The 18,383-nt window shown below is 44.7% G+C and overlaps 1 long non-coding RNA gene across 2 annotated transcripts in view; it reads left to right on the top strand.

The window, feature by feature from the left end:
- Positions 1-18,383, top strand: part of LOC131828986 (uncharacterized) — a 23,629-nt gene continuing 5,246 nt past the window's right edge. The window contains exons 1-2 of one of the 2 annotated variants that reach the window (XR_009352647.1): positions 1-735; positions 14,263-14,366. This is a non-coding gene — a long non-coding RNA (uncharacterized LOC131828986). The remainder of the gene's footprint in view (positions 736-14,262; positions 14,367-18,383) is intronic. The other variant, XR_009352646.1, reaches the window with a different exon arrangement.

Genomic DNA, 18,383 nt, shown 5'->3' on the forward strand with positions numbered 1-18,383 from the left:
TTATTTAAAAATTTTTGAAACCCCTGTAATCATGTTACCATTTTTCTGGTATCATGGGTTACTTTTCATTTAGTTAAAACAAACAAACAAACAAACAAACAAACAAAACTGACCAGTTGATCAAAAAGAGACAAAGTCCCAGCTCCTAGAAGCCAGGGACTGCATTTCTCCTATGATTTCTGAATCATCCCAGAGAACGTGGGAAGGGCCTCAGCAGATTATGTGAGGGATGACTTGGCAATAATTGTGTTGGAAAATACTTCTTGGCAAAGGAAAGTGAGATTAGGAACTGAACGGATCCTGGAATGAATCAGATACAAAAGGTTTTTTTCGTGCCACTCAAAGAAGGTAGAGGGAAAAAGATAGGGCAACTGAGGGTTAAAAAAAAAAAGTCATCGAAAATGTGCTTTAAAAAAACAAACATAAAACTGGTCCTTGAACCCTGTTGGAGATCAGCGTTCTGAGGCCAAGGTCTAACGGGAGCAGAAGGTTGTAGGGAGGAGATAACTTCTCTCCCCGGTAGATCCAGCCTCTCCTTTAGCTAGCACATTATCCGTTCCAGTTTCCTTTTTCTTGAGCTTCATCTCGTTTAAGCAGCTCTGATGAGTGCTGGCCGTCTCTCTTGTTGCCGGGTGTTAATAGAGTGCAGAGCAGGTGAAAATCTCGGGGACATTGGGCATGGTCCGCGAACACGTAAGCGCAGCCTGGAGTTTGGAAAAGCCGCATAGAATGCTGGTGAGCTCTCGTCCCTGTGTGCCCAGCTGGCATCCTCATCCTCTCACGCCACCTCGCGGCCCTTTACATCCTCCTGAAACTCAGCCTTATTTTCCCCACCATCCAGCCCGAGGCCTTCAAGAGAGCGCGTCAAGTACACACAGTGTTTTCAGGGAGGGGAGGGGCGTGGGAGAGAAACTGACAACTCGACACTGTCTAATAACTCTTTACTTCCCACTTCCCTGTTTTTGCAAAACGTCTTAAACAAGGTAACTGATTTCCTGGCCACCTCCGCTGTCCTTCGTCTCCGGCATCTGGCTTTCCCATCTGGACAGCACCCACGCGACTGACGACTGCACCAGCCTGGCTGCCGGGTGCTTAGCGCGTGATGCTTCATTGCATTCTTAGGACAACCCTCAGGTCTTACTCCTACTGCAGTGTAAGCGGTGGGATGTTTAGATGAAGCAGCTTGCTCTGCACAGCAGCCCCTATGGACCGGGCTGGGATTAAGCTACCTCTTTGTTTACCCCAAAGTGCCAGGAAAAATTTTCCAACTTGGAGAGGCATTATTATTATTCATTTAATGCACCTGCTTTTAGCTGGGAGCATCATCACCTTCCGGGGGGGGGGGGCGTTTGCAGGTTTGTAACGGTATTCGGGTATCTCAAGGTGAGAGCTGAGAATGCTCCTGGGATCTAGTAGCTAGAAAAAGGAGGAGGACCACGGTGAGAAATGCTGAGGACCACCTCATGGGACAAAAGATTATCCTGCCTCAAATGCCGATAATGCCCGGCTCGGAAACAATGGTAATGGATGAGAATCTAATAATGGATTCGGAAAACCTAAATAACTTCCCCGAATCTAGAGCCATAAATCAAACTGATCTCTGTCTGGCCCTAAAGCTTATGCCCTGTTCACTCTCTTCAACAGAACATTAAAATATTATGTATAATTTGATTTACTCTCTGAATTATCATATTTTATATGTAGCATCTCAAATATAATTTATTTAGAGAATAGTTAACTAATTTCCTGATTGAATGTTCTTTTAATACATTTAACGGAGATAGCATGTATCATAGTATTTGCCAGATTTTCAGAAGGATGCTGAAACTTAATGAAAGAAACCATCAACGCTGTATTAGATTAAGAGAGCTGCGTATTCTGGAACATGCTGCTTCTCCACTGTCGGCCAGGAGGGGAAAGGACTCCTATAGGGAAGGAGAAGGATGCGGGAGGGGGAGGCGAAAGCCAGGTGAAGAGGTTAGGAGAGAAAACCAAAAACAAAAAATCCTTGGATTTTTTATTTCATTCGGCTTATGTCCTGAGCTCTGGGCTGTCACTAGCAACGTTTGCTTCCTCTGGAACTTTGCTTTTAAAAACGTTCATGAACGTTCTAAAGGGCTGCCCAAACTTAAATAAAATTCTCTGCTTTCTCCATATATAAAGGCATCTTTTAATGTGCTCATTTCCAAAATATATGTCATGTATTTTTTGTAGCAGTCTTGGGTTGTGCTGGGCAAAGACCTTGTCATTCTTGGTTAAAAGAGCTTCGGCCTCATCAGATCGCACACAGGGCCATGCACTTGGACATCCTCGTCGTCTGCAGATTTTAGCCATCCTTTCCTAACAGAAAGCCCCCCCCCCCCACACACACATGTAGCCACCCAGAAAAATGTCGTAGTTTTAGCCTCCATGCCTACCATGGAGACTCCCATCCTGAATTGGAAAAAAGGAGGAAGAAAAAAAAAACCACAAAAAAAACCCTGTATCTATTGGTTTCTATAGTTTTTTCCTCCCTCTTTTCACAACTTGAGATATATTTAAATTCCCAGTGTATTCCCAGTGTAAATGACTTTCTGGGCACCAGAGAGAACAGAGAATCTCAAACTTTAGTGGTGAGAATATCTGGGGAGCTTGTAAAAAATGCCGATTTCCAAGCCCTGCACTAGAGACTTGAATTTGGTAGCTCTTGGGGGGTGTAATAGGCTTTGTCGACAAGCTCCTCAGGGGACGGAGGGGGGCTCATGAACCAAACTTGGATGATGGTTCATTCGGCACTTGGTAGGCCCTTGATAAACAGTTGGTGAATGGATCCGCAGGCTCTCCTGGCACGTCTGTTGGTATCGGGAGGCTGTTACTTTTGACCACATGGGCTTACGATCCTAGAGGGCTCTAGGATTCTAGCCCCTCAGCTTTGTCCCCGTTTTCAGTGACTTTGAAGGTTGGCTGCTTTTCACAGTCTCCTGCACAGGCCCTCTCCATTCCCACTGCTTCAGGCCATCTTGTCCCACGGGGTGTTGGCAGGGTCCCCAGGCTCCAGAATCTTCCCTCCAGCTTATCTTTAAAACCACTCCCACGTGCGTCATCCTCATCCCCGTGCTTCTGTGCGTTGAACCTCTCCATGGTTCCTCTTCATGGTTTGGGCGAAGCTACTTTTCCACTTGACCTCTCGCTCCTCTCCTTCCCTTTAATGCTACTGGTTTGCACTCTTGTCCCTAAGTGTGGGTTGTGCATTTCCACCTCTCTGTCTTGGCTCATGCATCTCCCCGGGGGCAGAAAAGGGTTAACTCAGCAGGCCTGTGTCGTTCAGACCCCACACTTGCCAAAGAAATGTGTCTTTAGGACTAGCCCTTGGCCAGCTCCCAGGAGATAACCTCTGAGCCCCTGAAATATTCTTCTTCATAAGAGTGTCTTTGTGTACCGAAGTCCTGGGGTCATGCTGTGTATATGCTGTGTATATGCTGTGTATACGTGTGTGTATGCTGTCACGTTTCTCTTTGTATGCGTGTGGTATATACTGTGCCCAGCAGTCTCGCTTTTCGGAGTTTAGTCTTTAAAAATCACACAAGGGTAAACTGTGTGTTGTGGTCTTGTTTGTTGAGTCGGAAATCGGAAATAACTCAGCTATCCACTGATGACAATATTAATGGAGTAAGAATTCCATAGGAGAAATAGTGATAGAACTCCCAATTACTGAGCCCATTCTGTTTCAGCCCTGTGCTAAGGGTTTTACTTACAGTATTTCACTTTCATTTACAGCAAATCCTCTGTCAGTTAACCCCACTTAGACAAACACTGAGACACCTAGCGGTGAAATGAGGTCACGTGGCCAAGATAGGTATGACTGTACCCGTCAGTTCACAGGAGGGTAGTAAAGAGTGATTATGACAGAGTCATAGAGCCCTGTGTGCTGGCACGGAAGGATGCTTATGGCACATTATTAAGCCTAAAGAGGAAAAATCATGAAATCATTTGCATGTTACCATCTTGTAAGCCATACATATATGTCTATGCATATTGTGTAAAAGCTATGTTCAACATATATATTAAGAGTAATTTTTAGCTGTAAAAATATCTAGTAAATGAAACAAAGCACAAAGAAGTAAGTCATGGTCCATGGCCTGATCCATTATTTCCTTAGAGCAGCATTTCTTTTCTGGGTCCTAAGACCAGATCATACCAGCAGACCTCAGAGACCTTGGTGCTAGCAGGCTTTTTCAAAGAAGAGAAGAAAAAGAAAAGTACTGTTGTTGAACTAAATTTAACAAACACGTGTCGCATCCTCTCCTTGTTCTGGATTTCTGTGATATTGTGATTGTCTAACTCTTACACAAGTTGACCGTCCCTCCCTGGGCAGCCCGCGGGATGGAAGGTGACTGTTGTTCCCCACCTCATGGCAGGAACCTGGGCGCTAGCCACAACTGTTTTCTCATCTCTTCATCCAAAAACAAATCAAGAGTTCCAGTTTATTGTCCCAGTATTTGTACCTTTGAGTACCACCTGAGCCCACATGCCCAGGCAGTGACTATGGAGAGGGGCATAAGAAACCCTGATCGGTTGACCTTGGTCATAAGTTGGACACTGTGGCCAGGGTACTGAGCTCTGTGGTGGCCCAGATGGCATGAATCACCAATATCTGAGTTGGGAAAATTAGTTGCACCTTGGAAAAGAGAGGAGGGAAAAGATGGCAAAATGGAAGATGTCTTTATATGTGGCCTTATTCTCTTCCTGTACTCTGGTTGGAGCTCCTTCCTGTTTCATACAAACATGTGTTATGTGTTCACACCATATATTCCTTCTCATATTATACTTTTTAAGTTAGTATATATTATGACCATTTATTTCCCATTGATACTATTCTTCAGAAACATGAACTTTTAGAGCTGCTTCATGTTCCATTTTATGAATGAAGTAGATCTATTTGTTTTTCAAATTTTATTTTAAAGTCTAGTATAGTTAACGTACAGTGTAGTGTTAGTTCCGAGGGTACAATATAAGGATTCAGTGCTTCCATATGTCAGCTGGGGCCCATCACAAGTGCACTCCTTAATCCCCATATCCTATTTCCCCCATCCCCCACCCACCTCCCCTCTGGTGACCATCAGTGTGTTCTCTGTAGTTAAGAGCCTATTTCTTGGTTTACCTTTCTCTCTCTCTCTCTCTCTCTCTCTCTCTCTCTCTTTTTACTTTGCTCATTTGTTTTGTTTCTTAAATTCCACAAAGAAATGAAATTATGTGGTCTTTGTCTTTCTCTGACCGACTTACTTCACCTAGCATTATACCCTCTGGATCCATCCATGTTGTTGCAAATGGCAAGATTTAGCTCTTTTTTATGACTGAGTAATATTCCATTCCATATACCACATCTTCTTTATGTCTTCATCTAGTGATGGACACGGGGATCATTTCCAAAATTTGGCTATTGTAAACAATGTTGCAATAAACTTAAGAGTGCATATACCCTTTTGAATTAGTGATTTTGTATTTTTTAGGTAAATACCCAGTAGTGCAATCACTGGATCATGAGGTAGTTTTTTTTTTTTTTTAACTTTTTTAAAAAATATTTTATTTATTTGAGAGAGAGAGAGTATGTGTGTGCATAAGCAGGGGCAGGGGCCGAGGGAGAGGGAGAAGCAGACTCCCTGCTGAGCAGTGAGCTCTACTCGGGGTTCCATCCCAGGACCTCAAGATCATGACCTGAGTCAAAGGCAGATGCTTAACTGACTCAGCCGCCTAGGCATCCCTATTTTTAACGTTTTGAGGAGCCTCCATACTGTTTTCCACAGTGGGTGCCCAGTTTACATTCCCACCAACAGTGCACAATGGTTCCCCTTTCTCTACATTCTCGCCAACACTCATGTCTTGGGTTTTTTGTTTCAGCCGTTCTGACAGGGGTGAGGTGCTATCTCATGGTAGTTTTGATTTGCATTTCCCTGATGATCAGTGATGTTGAGCATCCTTTCATGTGTCTTTTGGCCATCTGGATGTTTGGAGAAGTGGCTGTTTATGTATTTTATCATTTTTTAACTGGATTATTTTTGAGAGTGTTGAGTTGTATAAGTTCTTTATATATTTTGGATAATAACCCTTTATCCGATAGGTGATTTGCAAATATCTTCTTCCATTCGGTAGGTTGCCTTTTCATTTCATTGATCATTTCCTTTGCTGTGCAGCTTTTTATTTTGAAGTAATGCCAATAGTTTATTCTTGCTTATTTGAATGAACTATACTCTATGAGTAGAGTATATTCCTCTATTGTTAGGCATTTAGCTTGTCCCTAATTTTGATCTTTTTTCTTTTTTAAGATTTTATTTATTTATTTGACTGAGAGAGATCACAAGTAGGCAGAGAGGCAGGCAGAGAGAGGGAGAGAGAGAGAGAGAGAGAGAGGAAAGCAGGCTCTCTGCTGAGCAGAGAGCCCGATGTGGGACTCGATCCCAGGACGCTGAGATCATGACCTGAGCCGAAGACAGTGGCTTAACCCACTGAGCCACCCAGGCACCCCCAAATTTTGAACTTATAAAGCTCTGGTTTGGGGCGCCTGGGTGGCTCAATGGGTTAAAGCCTCTGCCTTCGGCTCAGGTCATGATCCCAGGGTCCTGGGATCGAGCCCCGCCTTGGGCTCTCTGCTTAGCAAGGAGACTGCTTCCTCCTCTCTCTCTCTCTCTCTGCCTGCCTGCCTGCCTGCTTGTGATCTCTCTGTCAAATAAATAAATAAAATCTTAAAAAAAAAAACAAAAACAGAACTCTGGTTTATACATTTAGCATCAAGAATTCTTCTTGGTTCTCAACATTCAGCATCACAAAGAACACACATGACACATTCTACTCAAAGTTGTGTAGAAAGGGAACAGAACTTGCTGGAAGGGCAAAAATGGGTACTCCTTGCAGTGGTCCACAGAAGTTCATGTGCAAAGAGATGAAATGCACATCGAGTTAAGCACAGGAACTGTCCTGGTTTAGAAGCTTTATGCCTCCCCAGGGAACCATAACTCTGACAACAGTTTCACTGGGACAAGTTTCAGGGTCCTTATAAAGGACATGTCCAGTTATAAGAGCACATGCTCAGAGAAGCTCAGAGCTATGGTTCCTATCTGTTATTTATAGTTCCCATAGCCTAGATGTCACTCAGCACAGCCCACGGTCAGGTTTACTATAAGTCATGTTGACTAGTTGTCAACATACTTGATGCGCCCTTTCATCAGGTTACCAGGTAAATGAAGGTCAAATTCTCATGCGGAAATAGGGAAAAGCTTTATAAACCCTTTACCCACAAACATCTTAAACATAAATCACTGTCCAGATATATGCTTATCTTCTTTAAAAAACAAAACAAAACAAAACTTAAAAATGGGAATATTGAGTCCAAGAGAATTAACAATTTAAAAATCCCTAATGCATACAGAGAAATTATTGGCCAGAAAGGTAGACCAGATTAAAATGCTGCTGGTGGTACACCTATCAGGGTTGTACCTCCACCTGACTTTCCGGCATCACTTCTTTCACTTTCTACCTGAATGCCACTTTCCCTCTGGCCCCATGAGCCTCTTGACCATTTCACTCATTTCATCTTCTTTCACATCTCTTGCTTAGCCTTGTCCTCTAACTGGAATGTTCTATCATTTCTCTGCCTGGTCCTACCTGATTTCCCTTTAAGGGTATTCTAGAAATGTCATCTCTCAAAATGATCTCCAGACACTGCTTCCCCTCGACTTTTTCCTAAGTAGCATTCTTGACTCACCTCTGTCCTTCCCAAAGCTTTTTGTTCTGAAGGCTACTTTAATGCTTCTCGGGTTATCTTATTGCCTTATTGTTCATACTAGAATATGAACTCCTTATAGTTAGAATCTACATTTGTAATCCTCTAGCTCAGAGCACTTTGAATAGCCTATAATGGTCTTTTAAAAATGTTTGTTGAAGAGCATGGATTAGTTTAACAATCAAGATTTATTGAACAGTTCTTCTAGGGCGGGCACTCTTAAAAGTACTCCATCCCCAGCATCTAGAACTGTCCCTGCACATAACAGATGGCCCGTGAACAAGCAGCACTGGTTGAATGAGTGACTGAATGCAGACAGAGCACTGAATTAAGACAAGTTCCCCATTCTCATGAAGAATGCATTTTAAAGAGGGGAGAGAGAGAATAAACCAACAAATAAGAAAACCAAGAAACAGGATGGAATTAAAAGGAAGATGATGTTATAAAATTCTGGGTGGCTACGCTAGCTTGTAGCCAAGGAGGGTTTTGCTGCCCAAGTGACAAGCTGGGTTATTTATGCCAAGAAGTCGCTGGCCGTGCAAAGATGTGGAGAAGAGGGTCCAGGGGGAAGTAGAGCCTAGGGCTAGGACCTTTGATGGAAAGAGCCTAGCATGCTTCAGGTGATGACAAGAAACACACTGGGGTGTGCCAAAACAGAAAAACAGAGATGATTTTCAAAATATTTAATGGCTGCTCCATTATGAACATGGATGAATCATCACTCATTTCAACCGCTGTCTCCCTCCCCCTCCCGTCATCCCACTTTCCAACTCTGCATGTGTCCTGGATCCAGAGCCCAGAAGGCTTTAGGGACACCCATCTCATCAGTACCATCCTTTTGTTCTCCTCCAACTCTGATCAGGTGAAGGAATACTCCCTATCTGTATTTATTGCATGGAACATCGGGCAGATCATATTTTCAGTGGGTATACTGGAACTCCTCTAAGACTGAGTCTGAGACTATCAGCAGGTTGTTTGCAATAGCTGTAGTGTAGGGCCCTGATTCCCAAACTTTAATGCCCTGGGGAAATCCCCCAATTGTCCTGCTAAAATACCGGTTCTAATAGGGCATGGCCTGAGATTCTGCCTTTCCAGATGATATGGGCACTGCTGGTCCATGGTCCCCACTTTTTGTAGAAGGGACAGAGCTCTGATTCTGAGTCTTGGCCCCCTGTTAAAATCCACAAGGGAACTTTTCAATCTCTTGGCCACCCCCAGGCTGTTGGATCTAAATCTCTAGCATTAGAACTCAGGCAGATCTATTTTTTTAAATCCCCCCTGGTAATTCTGCTCTTTGGTCCTGGTGTCACCGAGTCCCCTTGGTCACAGGCTAATCCTTTAGTCATCAATGAGGCAGCAGGTGCACTTTCAGAAAACAGACCTCCTAGGAATGAAAACCTTACCCTGTCAAAGTCCAAAGAGAAGTCTAAAGATAATTAAGGTTTCAGGTTTTTAAACTTTGTTTTTAGTAAGAGTGTGTTTGTGTTTCTTCCCTTAAGAACAGGCAGGACTTCGTTCTTGGTCTTCGGCTGTCCTAATTTAAAAGCTCTGTTATTGATACTGGCCTCTCTTAAAAGAACTTTTCTTTTTCTGAAACCTTTTAGACAAACTAGGGCTATAAAGTGGGGGGGGGGGGAGGAGGGACCTGGACACTGGCTTTTGCTGTATAGCCCAGTGGAATGAATTAATGGAGTCTGAGGTTTGGGGTAAATATGGTCACACACACCAGGTTGGCATTCTCTCCGAACTGATGAAAAAAATTACACCCTTCTGGAGCCCACTGTAATTAACTCTCGGATAGCATTTCCATTATAAATCCCTGTTTTAAGAGGTTTGTTACTCAGCTGTAAAATTTTGCTCTAGTCTACAGCTTGGACATAGACAGTTTCAGCTTGAAAGAAGCTTTAAAAATAAAAGGTTTTTTTTTTTTTTTCTTTTTCATTGAGCAAGTGAAGTGTGGTTTTTAAAAGGAATGAAATACCCACAATTCTCAGACATTCTTTGCATCTTTCTCTATTTTTTCTCCAGGTGGTCTTGATTCCCAACAAATGAAGCCTAGTTATTCACATATTTTAAACCAATTGTTTAAACGACCAAATGTTAGAGGGGACTCTTTGAATTAAGGAAATGCATTTTGAGGGTCACGACTCAATAAAAAGGACGGAAAATGTTCTTTCCCGTTTTTCAGATGTGCAGAGCTAGGGTGGAGCAGAACTCTGTTCTTTGAAGATCCTCAAGTCTGTTGTTCATTTTTCAAAGGGGGTTCCACAAGAAGACAGCTGCATTGAACAACAGGAAGCGCATTCCCTATGTGAACGCTTTCACCGACAGTTTCTCCAGGGCTTTCGAAAACGTCTCTCTGTCCTACTGCATGTTAAAATCAACAGTGGTCAATTTCAGGATTAGAAAAAAAATCTTGGTTTCTGTGTCTTGGTGTCCAGGACTTCTTCTGAGGTTAGGGACTGGCACCTTTCTCTGGTTTATGTCGCTCGCCCAATGGCATACTGAGCAGGGCAGTCTTGGATTTCTCACAGGACCTCATCTGTAGCCTCATTGGCCTTCTATATGCTCACAGTGAGTTCCTTTTCCCCACCTCTTTCCTCTCCCTCTGACAAAGGATGCCACAGCCATCGCGTCTACCTCCTGCCCGGCTGTGGTGTAACAGAAACGCAGTTGCACACACCGGGGCCCGGAGTAGCTCTGCCCTAAGACCTGGAGTCTGTACAACCTTAGTAGGGGTCAGTCTTGGTCAGCCCAAGGCCCCACAGGACTTCATGCATCCAGACGGACCTTACATAGTGTGATGGTGGCAAGTTACCCTTTATAAATGTATGCTGTTAGCGTGAAAAGTACTGTTTCCTCTATGGGGTGCTCAGTCAGTTAAGCGTCCAACTCTTTTAAAGACTTTTTTTTTTTTTAATTTGACAGACAGTTTAAAAGTAGACGGAGAAGGAGGCAGAGAGAGGGGAAGCAGGCTCCCTACTGAGCAGAGAGCCCGATGCAGGGCTCGATCCCAGGACCCTGGGATCATAACCCGAGCCGAAGGCAGATGCTTTAACCCACTGAGCCACCCAGGCGCCCTAAGCGTCCAATTCTTGATTTTGGCTCAAGGTGGTGAGATCGTGAGATCGAGAGCCAGGTCAGGCTCTGTGCTGAGCCCGCTTAAGATTCTCCCTCTCTCCCTCTCCCTGTTCCCTCCTCCCCCACCTGCCCCACTTGCAAGCTCACTCTCCCCCTCTCTCAAAAAATAATAAATAATAAATAAAAGTAGCATTTCCTTTGCAAGAGGAGATAATATAAAATCATGGCCCATAAAGATTCCATTCTATTAATTGGAAGAAAGAACAAAGGTAGGCATTGACTTCAAAAGCACACTTTGAGTTCTTTGTCAATGGTGGTAGGGAATTCAAGGTGTTCTGGCTGTTACCCTCAATCTGATTGGCGGTCTCCATTCTAACCGAAACAGTGACACCTCACATTTTTGTCCAGACATCACCTCTAGGGAATGCCGCCTGACCATGGCCCATCCCCACTCTCCTCCCCTACCCCAGACAGTCTGGATCAAGGCTTCCTCCCTCCGGCTTCCTTCTTCTCTGTCCTCCCGCTGTACCCTCCCTTACCTGAAATGTAACTCCTCAGAATGTCTGCTCTGTCTGCTCTCCACCAGCCAGGTTGTGAGCTCTTCGGGGTCAGAGACTATATCTTATTCATTGTCAGAATCCTAGGCCATGGAGCCTTGCCCCAGTACAGGGCTCGATGAATATTTGTTGTATAAATCAGTACTAAAACGAATAAACCAACAATGTGGGAACATAGAGACTTGTGCCTAACCAACTCTTGAAGTCGTTTGCCAGTATCCGATACTACTTTCTGGTTTTATCCATGTTTTGGGGGGAAAAAAGAGTCTGGTTTGGATTGACGAGGCTCATTCCTAGAAGTGGCAGTAGAAATAAGAGTAGTAACAGCGAACATTTCCAGAGTGTTCAGTCACGAGGCTCTCTTCAAAGTGCTTTTTTTTTTTTTTAAGATTTTATTTATTTATTTGACAGAGATCACAAGTAGGCAGAGAGGCAGGCAGAGAGAGAGGGGGAAGGAGGCTCCCCATGGAGCAGAGAGCCCAAAGTGGGGCTTGATCCCAGGACCCTGAGATCGTGACCTGAGCCAAAGGCAGAGGCCTTAACTCACGGAGCCACCCAGGTGCCCCCAAATGCTTTCTTTACAGAAGCCATTGGCCATAGTTGACGGATGAGGAGACCGAGCTATAGCCCCCATCACTACTGCTGGTGGTTTAAACCCAGCGATTTCCACCTGAACCACCTTTAGTCACTGAGGCCTGTGCATGAGATAAGCCCACTCGGCCGCCTTCCCTGTGTCGTGGTTGACTCTTTTCGCATCAGCGGAACCGTGGCTCTTCTGCATTTAGCTTGGCAACCACCACACCCCCATGCAAAGTCCGTTTCTCTGATCTTCATTTCCTTGTAACGTGCACATGTTTTCCTTTCAGCCCCTAGCTGTTAGTGTTTTATGACTCGGGGAGCTCGAGGAGGCAGCTGTATTGTTAATGTAAGTCATTACCAAGACGTTTCTGCTCTTTTCCACAACCTCATAATTTGTTAAAAGTTCTGGTTTGGGTTTTCCTCACGTCTTATTGCTGACAGTTTTAGCAGTGTATGCCAGCATTATTGGCTGTCTCCAGGGTACCAACTGAGACAGGAAGGTTTCTGTAATTGTCTGAGATCACTTGCCACTTTATATAGTACAACTTGCTCATGTAGGTACACTCTGCTTCCCAGCGAATCTTCTGGCCCCAGTTGGCTATAAAATCATCTGATGTCGCTATAACTTTAAAGACAACAAAATATTAGCTCGGGGACGCCTGGGTGGCTCAGTGGGTTAAGCTGCTGCCTTCAGCTCAGGTCATGATCTCAGGGTCCTGGGATCGAGTCCCGCATCGGGTTCTCTGCTTGGCAGGGAGTCTGCTTCCTCCTCTCTCTCTCTCTGCCTGCCTCTCTGCCTACTTGTGATCTCTCTCTGTCAAATAAATAAATAAAATCTTAAAAAAAATATTAGCTCGGAATCGTTTGCTTTGGTTAACTCACGTTTTAAGGCTGCCTCTGTATGCTGAGAAGGGGGAAAACGATAAGCCGGGATTCTTTTGTGAAATGAAAAAAAAAAAATGGATATTTTTCTCATCCTCACTTCTTTTCCTTGCTGATGATAGCAGTTTTCAGTGCTATTCTTATAAGCTTTCTACTAGTTCTTTCCCATTTGAAGCATGGATATTAAAAAATTTTTTTGCAAACAGTGGATCATGGCCAGTTTCAAAAGCTGCTCTGACCCAGGTTTTGCTTGAGCTGATAGCAGTTTAAAAATGAGCACCAGTCCAAGGCCACACAGTTTGTTGGGGCCCAAACCGAGGCTGGACTCTGGCCCCCAGACACACAATTCATTGTTTTTTTTACCCCATTGTTCCACACCCTCACAGTTTATTGGATTGACCTAATGGTCCATACTGTGTCTTTGCAAGAAAAGTTAAAGAAAGAATTCACTTGCTAAAAGCAAATTATTTTGAGAGCTCCAAGTCCTCCTAGATTTAAGTTCCCAAAGAGTAACACACGCACAACCACAAGTGGCTTGCTAGGAGCCTAGCAGAAAAGCGACGGAAAACCCATCTTTCATTTTCTAGCCAAACACTAGCCTGACCTAAAGCTAAGCTAAAACAAAACAAAAGTGCATGTGACATATCTGAGCGCCCTGTGGGAGTTACTATAGACAGAACTGAAGAAGGGATAGTCATCATTCAACTCCCGGCAGGAGGCTTTCTGCAGCCTAGCGCAGAGGGAGGTAAAACTCCTATAAATATCAGCTGATACAGACTGTCTTTAAAGTGAAATTTGAGCAATCACATTTTCAGAGACTGAGAATATTCTGCAAATAGTAATAAAGACCCCGAAACAAGGAAGTAATGGATTCCCAAGCAGGCAGAGTAGGTTAAGGACCTATGTCAGACTCAGAAGGAAGTCAGCAGAGGCTGGGAGAAGAGAAATCTAGATCAAGCCAGAACAGAAACAGCTCCCCAAGCCACACTGGGCAACAGCTCTGTGTAGCCCCTCAGGGAGGAAGGGATGGTGGCTGTCATCAAAATTCTACCCCTGGTTATATAATGATTGTGTTAATATAGAATAAAATATGTGTGGTTCTTTTCTCAATGGCATCTCTGTCACCCTTGTTGGATTCCTTTATTATTTCCACGAGGTCCTCAGTTAGGAGGCCCCTCTAGGAATAGAGATACCCACCCACCTGCCGTTTGGAGTCATTTCTGGGGAGGAAAGTGGCTTATCCTTGTCAAAAGGGGCTTCAACCAGTTTCCTTTCTAGCTGGGTCTGCGACATGTTCTCCTGGCCTAGGAGACTTTTCCCAGCCAAGCTTCTCTTTCCTTTGTTGACTCACTCATTCATTTGTTCATTCCTTCAAGAAACATTTATTGAGCACTTACTATGTTGCAGGCACCGTGTTAGCTTCTGGATATAGAGCAACAGCAAAATGAACACAGCCCCCGCCTTATTGTTCGTACAGCTCAGCTCTGCACGGGAAGACAGACAAGAAACAGGTAAGCCGATAAATGTACAATTCCATCTGTAGAAAAGGGTCCTGAATGTGGGGGGAGAAAAGAGGAAAATCATGATGTTCTCCAATGGGGAAGAACAAGAGACATTCCACCGAGGAAGATCATCTAGGAGCCTCTGCCTGGGGAGATGGTAATTAAATCATTTTGGTCTGTATGCACCTTGTCTCGTCAATATATCATAAACACCCCGGAGACAGGGATTTCTGCATTTGGCAAAGTTAACACACACAAATAGGTGCTCATTAAATTCACTGATAAGGTGGCTGCCTCTTTGTCTTCCAGAAAGGGTCGGTCTAACTCTGGGTTTTGACCTCGTCTTCTGCTCATCTATTAGGTCCCCGGGCCTTATGGATGGTGTGTGTCTTTGCGGTTCCCAGCAGGCTAGAGGACGTTGAGGAATGATCTTGGGAAAGGCTACCTTCCACATGCTGGCCTTGGCTGTTGACGCAGGCATCCTGGGAGGGTTTGCGGGATTACCTTCTGTCTGGACAGTTGTCTGTACCTTTAGTGTTGCTCTGTCCACTCTCTTAAAAAAAAAAAAAAGGCACCACAGTCAGAGTCATTATTAAAAGGGAAAAATCAAACAGTAGTAACACTCCAGAGACACCAGAAGTATTATGAAAAGGAAGTGTTTAAGTGGAAAATACTGAGCTTTGGAAACAAAACGGCAGGCATCTGAACTTACTTACGTAGGAAGCCCTGGGAAGGGATTCGAGGGACGGTGGGGAGGTCTTTTGCCACTGAGTCAAGTCCCCAGCATTTGCTCTGGGATTTGAAACTTTCCATGGTCTTACAATTCATCAGCTGCTTTGAGTTACGTTTAAAGAAACACATTTTTTAGTGAGAAATTTTTGACAGAGAACGGGCAGCAGATGTAATGCTTTGGAATAATTACTTCCTTTGTTGACAGCTTTTTTTTTTTTTCCACAGCACCCACTTGCAATTAAATACAACAGTAATTAAAATCTTTAAATTCACTCAGAATGACTGTCCCATCGGTCACCTCCAGAAAGCCTTCAAATGTCATTGTGAAAAGAATGTCTTCTCAGAGATGCCAGGTGCTAAGACAGAGGGTTTGCATTTTTCTAATTTGTAGTCAGAAATTGATAATATGCAGGAAATGTTTCACTGATTTGAAAATCATTGCCGTGAATTAAAAATCCAAGGCTAGAGACCATAGGATAGCTTAAACTCTCTTAGGAAAAAAAAAAAAAGGGAGGCCGGGTTGTTTTTGTTGTTTTTTGGTTTTGGAAGGCGGGGTGTTTGGGGTTTTTTTGTTTTTGTTTTTGTTTAACATTTTCATATAAATTACAAGCACATCCAAGGATTTAGTGACATACATGTTAGTGACATAGACCATTCCCCCAGTGCAGACATGAAACATTCGGTCTAATTTAGCCATGATCTCGGTGTGTCTTTCTGAGCCTACCCCTAACTGAGACAGAGTATGTTTACATCTGTTGGGGAAGGAGTCCTGGAAGGAATTGCCTTAGACACCACCAAAATGACTTCAGCAACACGTTCTCCTGCCTTCTTGCTAACAAGAAACAGTGGCACACACAGCACTTAGTAACTTCCACGAGCGATGGCAGGAGATGGCTTCCAGCTCTTGGATCCATCTTAGGATCCCTCCTGCTTAAGCCTGGGGCTTCCTTCCAAACCACAGAAAAGACAAACCAGAAGTGGTGGGACCATCCTCAAATCTGAAAACCATCATGGCCCTAGCTGAAACCTCCATTTTCTTCATACCAACTGTGTACACTTAGGATAGCTAAGCTATGGGAATAGATCCAAACACACAATGACTCAACATAATAAATGTTTATTTCTGACTCGCATAACAGTCCAGGGTGTGATTCTGGAGAGTAGGGAGGCCTGTGTTCATGGCAGCACCAGGATCTTCCAGACTTGGTTTCCAAGGTCTCAACTCAGTTGGCAGGTAGGAGGAAAAGCATAAAGCCTAGCACAGGAGAGGTCTCAAAGGCCCTCGCCAGGATGCAGCACAACTCCCTTCTGCACACATGGCATAGACTGGCATAAGGACACATGGCCACACCTAGCAGCAAGAAAGAAAGAGAACTGTCATCTAGCTATGTATCCCGGCAGAAGACGTACATTTGGGAAAACAGCTGGTGTTCTCTGCTAAACATCTTTTCTTTGCCCCCCCCCCCCTTCACTCTGCTGCCAGAGTGGTCCAACATGGAACTTGGGTGACATCTGATGAGTGCATGAGTGGGCGAGAGAATGGCATCTGTAATTCTCCTCAAAGCTCCCCAACGTCTCCCCATCAGCTACAAGGCAAAGACTGTAACTGCCTGTCATTGCCTCAAGGCCCTTCCGGCTCTGCCCCTGATTTCCTTCTTAGCTTCATTTCACACTTTCCCTCTGCTCACACGAGCCTTCGGCCAGACTGCGCCATTTGCCATCGCCCAACTTTGCCATGTTCTCTCATATGCGATGTCTTTACCCACTTCTCATCTCACTTTTCCACCCACAGAACGCCCACGTGTCCCTCAAGCCTCAGTTCAAGAGTCGCTTCCTCTTGGAAGCCCTCACAAATGCCCAACTTCCACGTCCACCCAGGCAGAGGTAGAGGTGGGCTCCCCCTTCAGCCCCTTGGCATCTGGACTGACCTCCAGTCCACTGCTGCCAGGTGATCTCGTGATTCCATGCTGGGATATGTGTCTCTCCCCCAGAAACAAAGCTGGCTCACAGGGAAAGCAGTGGCTGTTCCATCTACTGTCTTCCTGTCAGCAATGGGGCAGCAACCAGTCAGCCATCTTTAGCTTTCTCCATTTCAGATTCCACTAGCAGCCAAAAATAAGCATCAGCATACAGAGAAAATATCAGAGAAGTAAATAAGAAGTTCCCTGCTCCTGTTGGGTAAAGAGCACCAACAGGGCTTGCCTCATCTTCCTTCATCATTTGCACTGAAATCACCAAATCGTATCCGTTCCACGTTCTTGATGTCGCTGGGTCCCCCTCCTCTCTGTGTGCTCCACCCTGGCAAGTCCTGCCCTTCCCCTCACTCTCTCCTCCTAACTGACCTCCCTCTCCTCAGGCTACCCCTTCCACCATATTTGCACCGGTACGGATCCAGGAGGGGACTTCTAGGGGCACTCTCTCCATCCTAGCTGGGGCCAGCTCCTCTCCCTAAGTGCTAGGAGGTCCCAAACTCTTCCCAGCTTCATCCCCTGCACACCTGCCCTCCACCGATGCTCGAACCCCAAATTGCTGTTTATCATTCTTTGACTCTAATAGAAACGTTGAGCCCTCCAAGTCTGGCCCTCTCTTTGGAAGCACCCTTCTGCCCCAGTCCCCACCCTGCCCTTTCCTACCACAGAACTCTTCATTAGGAACTGACGCAGAAAAGATCTTCAGAAGCCATCGCAGCACACAGAGGTCCACACAGAGCTATTGAGCTCTACCCTCAGTTAAGCCATGTAGAGAAAAAGGGGAGCCCTGCCCCTAGAGGTATGGGTGGCTCCCACATGTGGGTCATCCCAGGAAACTTTTCAAGACGGCCAAGAAAGAAGCGTCTTGCGGAGGCGCCTTGACAGAAACAGGCAGGAAATTCTCCCAAACTGACCCTGACCCCTGGCCTTCTTCACTCAAAATCAACCAGTATTCCATTAAAAAGTTGCAGCCACAGAATAGGGCATTCTTTCCTTGTGATTCACATTACCCAGAAGTCTCTGGTTTCCCAGAATTTGTGTTAAGTAGTAGCTTTCAAAGATGATAATATTTGCCAACAATCCCTGGGGCACCACTTTACATTTTCCTAAAACAAAAAGGGGATTATTTTGTCCGTATTTCTCCTTTCTACAGGCTTTGGCCCCTATAGTCGCTCTTGCCCCCTCTGGCATTAAGTAGCAATGCTGTCCCATTAAATTATGAGAATCACGCTTTATCCTGAAACATCGGTTGTCAATTAAGGTTGACAAACAAGCTTCCTGACATTCTCAGGAACATCTTGCCCAGCATGTGGTTACTCATTTC

Source organism: Mustela lutreola, chromosome 4 (assembly GCF_030435805.1).
Source record: "Mustela lutreola isolate mMusLut2 chromosome 4, mMusLut2.pri, whole genome shotgun sequence".
Classification (NCBI taxonomy): Eukaryota; Metazoa; Chordata; class Mammalia; order Carnivora; family Mustelidae; genus Mustela; species Mustela lutreola.